This window comes from Cervus canadensis, chromosome 7 (assembly GCF_019320065.1).
Source record: "Cervus canadensis isolate Bull #8, Minnesota chromosome 7, ASM1932006v1, whole genome shotgun sequence".
Lineage (NCBI taxonomy): Eukaryota > Metazoa > Chordata > Mammalia > Artiodactyla > Cervidae > Cervus > Cervus canadensis.
The window spans coordinates 69745511-69751510 of NC_057392.1; positions in this window are offsets into that span (position 1 = coordinate 69745511).

Sequence of the window (6000 nt, forward strand, 5' to 3'; positions counted from 1 at the left end):
ATTTCTCAAGAGGCAGGTCAGGTGGTCTGGTATTCCCACCTCTTTCAGAATTTCCACAACTTATTGTGATCCACACAGTCGAAGGCTTTGGCATAGTCAATAAAGCAGAAGTAGATATTTTTCTGGACCTCTCTTGCTTTTTTGATGATCCAGCAGATGTTGGCAATTTGATCTCTGGTTCCTCTGCCTTTTCTAAAACCAGCTTGAATGTTAAAAGAACAGTTACAATTTGAAGATACCAAGTAGACTAGCAAGTCACTCCCTTATTCTGAAATTTTGGCTTGATGGTTTATTTTTCACATTTTATAATTTGTTTCAGTCTTGGGAGACTTGGAGCAATCCCTATCAAGATCTAGATGAAGAAAATGCTGGATGAGAAACAGTGACAAGGTAAAATCTTGTTTCTGTTTTTTGCTTCCTTTCCACTCTCCAGGGCTGCCTTCAGTTCAGTTCAGTTCAGTTGCTCAGTCGTGTCTGACTCTCTGCGATCCCATGGACTACAACATGCCAGGCTTTCCTGTCCATCACCAACCCCTGGAGGCTTGCTCAAGCTCATGTCTATTGAGTCGGTGATGTCATTCAACCATCTCATCCTCTGGGCTGCCTTAACTGGGCTCTAATCCTGCACCATGGCTTCCCTGGTGGCATAGTGGTAAAGAATACGCCTGCAATGCAGGAGATGCGGGCTTGATCCCTGGGTTGGGAAGATCCCCTGGAGAAGGAAATGGCAACTCGCTCCAATATTCTTGCCTGGAGAATTCCATGGACAGAGGAGCCTGGTGGGTTAGAGTCCGTGGGGTTGCAAAGAGTCAGACACAACTGTGTGATTAAACAACAGCAACAATCCTGCACCACCTTCATGTCAAAAAGCTCTGTCCTCTAAAGGAGGGGAAAAATGGCTTCTCCCTCTTCCCGCACCCACATAACCTCTGTGTTACTCCACCTCATGTATATTCTGTGAAATCTGTGAAAAGAATGGTTTCTGGTTTGCATCCCTGGAGCTAAACTACTCACTATGGACATACCCCAGTGCACAAATTACACAGGGATCTATACTCAATATCTTGTAATAACCTGTAATGGAAAAAAAGCTGAAAATGAATATATGTGTCCCTTCGCTGTATACTTGAAACTAGCACAACCTTGTAAATCAACTATACTGCAATAAAAATTTTAAAAGGGAGTCCTGCCTATGCTCATCTATGCTGGATGACAATGGTCACCAATATGTGAAATATTTTAAAATTTGGAATAGATTAACAGAAATCTCAGAAATCTTCAATAGATCTTGAAACATCTAAGGAAAATCATGGAAAATGCTTTTCTTGCCTAGATGGATTGATAGAGTGTGTGTGTATATAGTTGGGGGAGATGAAGCTTATTACTTAAGTCCTCACTGAGAACCTCAAAGAAAAAATTCTAAGTGAACACCTCAAGTACCTTTAAAATTCTTCTGGAAAATGGCCCCCAAGACTGTCCTGTGGTCTCCATCCTACCCTACACTTGACTAGAGCATAAATCAGGTCAGTTAGGCTTCTCTCCTCTGCCCCCCAAATCCCCTAGACCCTCGCTGTTCTGAACCCTTAGGAGCCTCTCACTTAACTATCCCCTGAGACTCCAGGATCCCATACATCAAGTTGCCTCATAATAAGTTTGAGCCTTCAAGGCATTATCTCTAAAATCTCAAAACATTTTGGAAGAAGCACTCTGGAAATAATGGACTCAATACCTGGAAGATTTGATCTTCATAGTTGGAAACTAGAAATAGTCCCAAATGAAGTAGCTCCATCCTCAGGCTAAGCCTAGGATAGAGGACAGAGTAACCGCTTTATCAAAGAATCTGAATCTAACAAGTTGCAATGATTCTGAGACTTGAGTAAGGGTAACTGGGAGCAACTTGACCTTTACATGTGAAGTAATTTTTGTTTTTACAGAGTTAATTCCACAGGAACTTAGATATAATAACATATTAATACTTCATAATTACTTCAAAATTACTTCAAAAATACTTCATATTTGCCCTGCTGGGACTTATGCATTTGAATCTTAAACATACCATTCATTTAGTTACTGGTGGTGGACCAAATGGTGGCTTGAATGAAATTTATACACAGAACTTTGCAGATTCAGTAGCTGACTTTTCCCCTCCTGTCTCTGAAGGGCCTTTTGTTCTTCTCTGAAATAAAGCTAAAAATCTTCTAAAACCTGAGAATGTCACCATAGGAACATGAACAACCTCAAATTGAAAAGGAAAAAATAATCACACGTTAGGTAAGTGTTTTATAACATGTTAAGAAATGAGTGATTGTGAATGATTGTAGGCCAAAATAAGCTGACAATGTATTCATAGTGAGATGTATAACAACAAGTGAAAGAAAATTGTGAACTTCATCCTATCATCTCTTTTAAAAATATACATATTATTTATTCTCGGCTATCCCGGGTTTTTGTTGCTGGACTCAGGCTTTCTCTAGTTGTGAAGAGCCGGGCTACCCTTTGGGGCAGTTCATGGGCTTCTCATCTTGGTTGTTTCTCTTGTTGTGGAGCACGGGATCTAGGGCACTTGGGCTTCAGTAGTTGTGGCACACAAACTTAGTTGCCCAGTGGGGTATGGGACATGTGGAATTTTCCTGGACCATAGGCTGGACCTGTGTCCCCTGCATTGGCAGGCTGATTCTTTACTGTACAACCAGGCAGGTCCCTATCATCTTATTGTTTGTATTAATGGTATTATTGTTTTGGAGTCATTTTCTTTTTATAGTTAGGTAAAAACTATTAGCAATCGTATTTATTTTGGTAAAAATCAAGATTTTGTTTTCAGCATAAAAGAAATGGAAACAATGATAGAAAATAATTTAAGAAATAACAAATAGTGTTAGAACTGAATTTGAAAAATCAATATAAACACATGCCTTAAGAGGAAGCAAAATGCATCTTTTCTAGGATAATCCACTAAAATTGTTTTCTAAAACTGGCATCCCAGATGGACTACAACTACTATGTATATTTAGTATACATGTTATAGTTTATAATACCATCTTTCCACCAAAACAAACCAGGGCATCTTGGAAAAATAACCAATTCCATGCCTGAGTGTAGAAAGGTGTAAGAGGCAGAAGACAGGGAAACTTCCCGAGACCAACCTGCATAAGTGCTTTAAATTTTTTTTTTTTTTTTTCATTTTGACAGAATTTCTTTCTTACAGAGAGGTTGCAAGATTATTACAAAGAATTCCTGAATGCTCTTCATCCCATTTTCCCAAATGTTAACAGGTTAGTGCTTTTTGCTTCACTTTTCTCTCTCAATATCTATTCTGAAATATTTGAAAATAAATTTGAGGCATGATACCTATTACCATTAAATATCTTTGTCCCTTTACTGATGATGTTGACTTTGGCCAGTTGTTTAAAGTGGTGTGCTAAAACTTCTTTTCTTTATGTTTCTCCTTTATATTTTAGTTTGCTTTGTTGGGGGTTATAAAGGAGACAACTAAGTTATGTCTTTTAGTAACTAAAAGTAAAAAAAATCAGAAAGTTTTCTAGCAGAGATTATATTTGAGAAATTGTTATATAAACTGGGAAAGCACTTAAATAAATGTTTTCTTTGGTTGGCCATTTTCTTTGGTTTGATGTTACATAATCCAGAAATGAAAGAGAATTAGAACACTGATAAATAGTTAAACTTCAATTGTTTAACAATTTGAAAAAGGCCCAATTAGTACGAAAGAATTCTCATAGGAGGCTCTCAAGTCAGTGTCTATTCCTGGAACTTTCCCCACTTCAGGGAACCCATGAGCAGGATAGCAAACCTACCCAATCATACCACTTCATTCCTATCCGCCATGTCACAGTCTCCTCCTTTCCCCCTTCCCCTCACCTCTCTCTCTCTCTCTCCCTCTCCCTCCCTTTGGCTCTGCTTTCTGTTTCCTGACTCATTCCTTTTTTTTTTTAAAACAATCTAGCAGCAACTTTAAAAGAAAGGTTAGATGCTGACAAGCTTAAAACAACTTCTGAGAGAAAGCTTGTATGTAAAAAAGTATATGTAAGTGTATATGTAAATGTTTTTCTTCTTATATGTAAATGCAGGTGGTTTTTCTTCTTTAGCAACACAAGACTGTTATTATTAGGCTTCCTGATTAGTTTATACTGTGACTTGCTTTTCACCACCAAGGCTAGCCTGTAATCAAAGTGTAAAATGGGTGAAGTTTTGTTTCATTTCCTCCCTTTCAAAAATATGTTGCCTGTTTGATTCTGATAATTATTCACCGGTATTATTCAGGTATTCAGATTGTATAGATTTTTTTAGTCAATGGCAAAAGCACTTAGACAAGCTCATTCCATGTCCAGGAAGGCTAGAGAGTTTTAAATAAGGTGAACACAATGAATCCAAAGAGATCATACTGAGACACATTATAATTAAATTGTCAAAGGTTAGAGACAAGGAGAGAATCTTAAAATCATCAAGAGAAAGACAACCTGTATGTATAAGGGAATCTCCATATAACTATGAGCAAACTTCTTAGCAGAAAATTTTCAGGCTAGAAGAGAGTGTCAAGATATATTCAGAGTTTTTGAAATAAAAGAAACTGCCAACAAAAAATACTATATTCAGCAAAACTGTTTTTCAAAAATGAATAAGAGATAGACTTTTCCAGATTAACAAAAGATGAGGAAGTTCATCACCATTAAACCCACCTTACAAAAAATACTAAAAGGAGTTCTTCAACTTGAAATAAAAAGATGTTAAACAGCTACATCATGGTAGCATAAGAAAGAATGCAAAACTTGTTGATAAAGATAAATATATGGATAAATACAGAATATTATTGTAATGATGGTAGATATTAAGAATAACTATAACTTTAAAGGTGTCAATGAGCACACAGTACAAATAGATATAAATTGTGGCAGTAATAACCAAATGCATTTGGCACAGGATGTGGTTCTGGTGGCTCAGATGATAAAGTGTCTGCCTGCAATGTGGGAGACCCGGGTTCAATCCCTAGGTTGGAAAGATCCCTTGGAGAAGAAAATGGCAACCCACTCCAGTACTCTTGCCTCCTGGAAAATCCCATGGATGGAGGAGCCTGGTAGGCTACAGTCCATGGGATTGCAAAGAGTCGGAGAGAACTGAGCAACTTCACTTTCACTTTCACTGTGGTACGGAGAGAAGTAAATGTGTAGAGTTTTTATATGTGATTGAAAGTAAGGTCTCATCAACTTAAATTTTATAATATGGTAAGCTCTATGGTAACTATAAAGAAAATACCTATAGAAACTACACAAAAGAAAAAGAGAAAGAAATCAAAGCATATCAATATAGGAAATAAATGAAATATGAGAAAAGCAAGGGAAAAAAGATAAAGAACTACAAAGCAAACAAAACAACAAAATGCCAATAATAAATCCTTTAACAATAATTACATTAAATGTACATGAACTAAACTCCCCAATCAAAAGACACAGAAAGGCTGAATAGATATAAGAACAAGGTACAACAAAGTTGATAAACTATCAACAAGGAACTCACTTTGGGTCTAAAGACACACATAGACTGAAAGTGAAGATATGGAAAAAGATATTCCATGCAAATTATAACCAGAAAACAGCATGAGTGGCTATACTTTTGTCAGACAAGATAGGCATTAAGTCAAAAACTGTCACCAAAAAAAAACCTGTCACGAGAGACAAAGAAAGATGTTATATAACAATAAAAGATCAGTTCAACAGGAAGATACAATCTCCTTTCAATATCAGAGCCCTAAGTATATGAAGCAAACATTGACAGAACTAGAGAAGAAATAGACAGCAATACTCTAATATTATAGTATATAAAGATCCAATACCTCACTTTTAATAATGGCTAGAGTAGCCAGACAGAAAAATCAACAAAGAAACAGTGGACTTCAAGAACACTATAGACCAAGTAGACCTCACAGATGGATATAGAACATCCCACCCGCAGCAGCAGCGTATACATTCTTCTCAAATGTTCACAGAA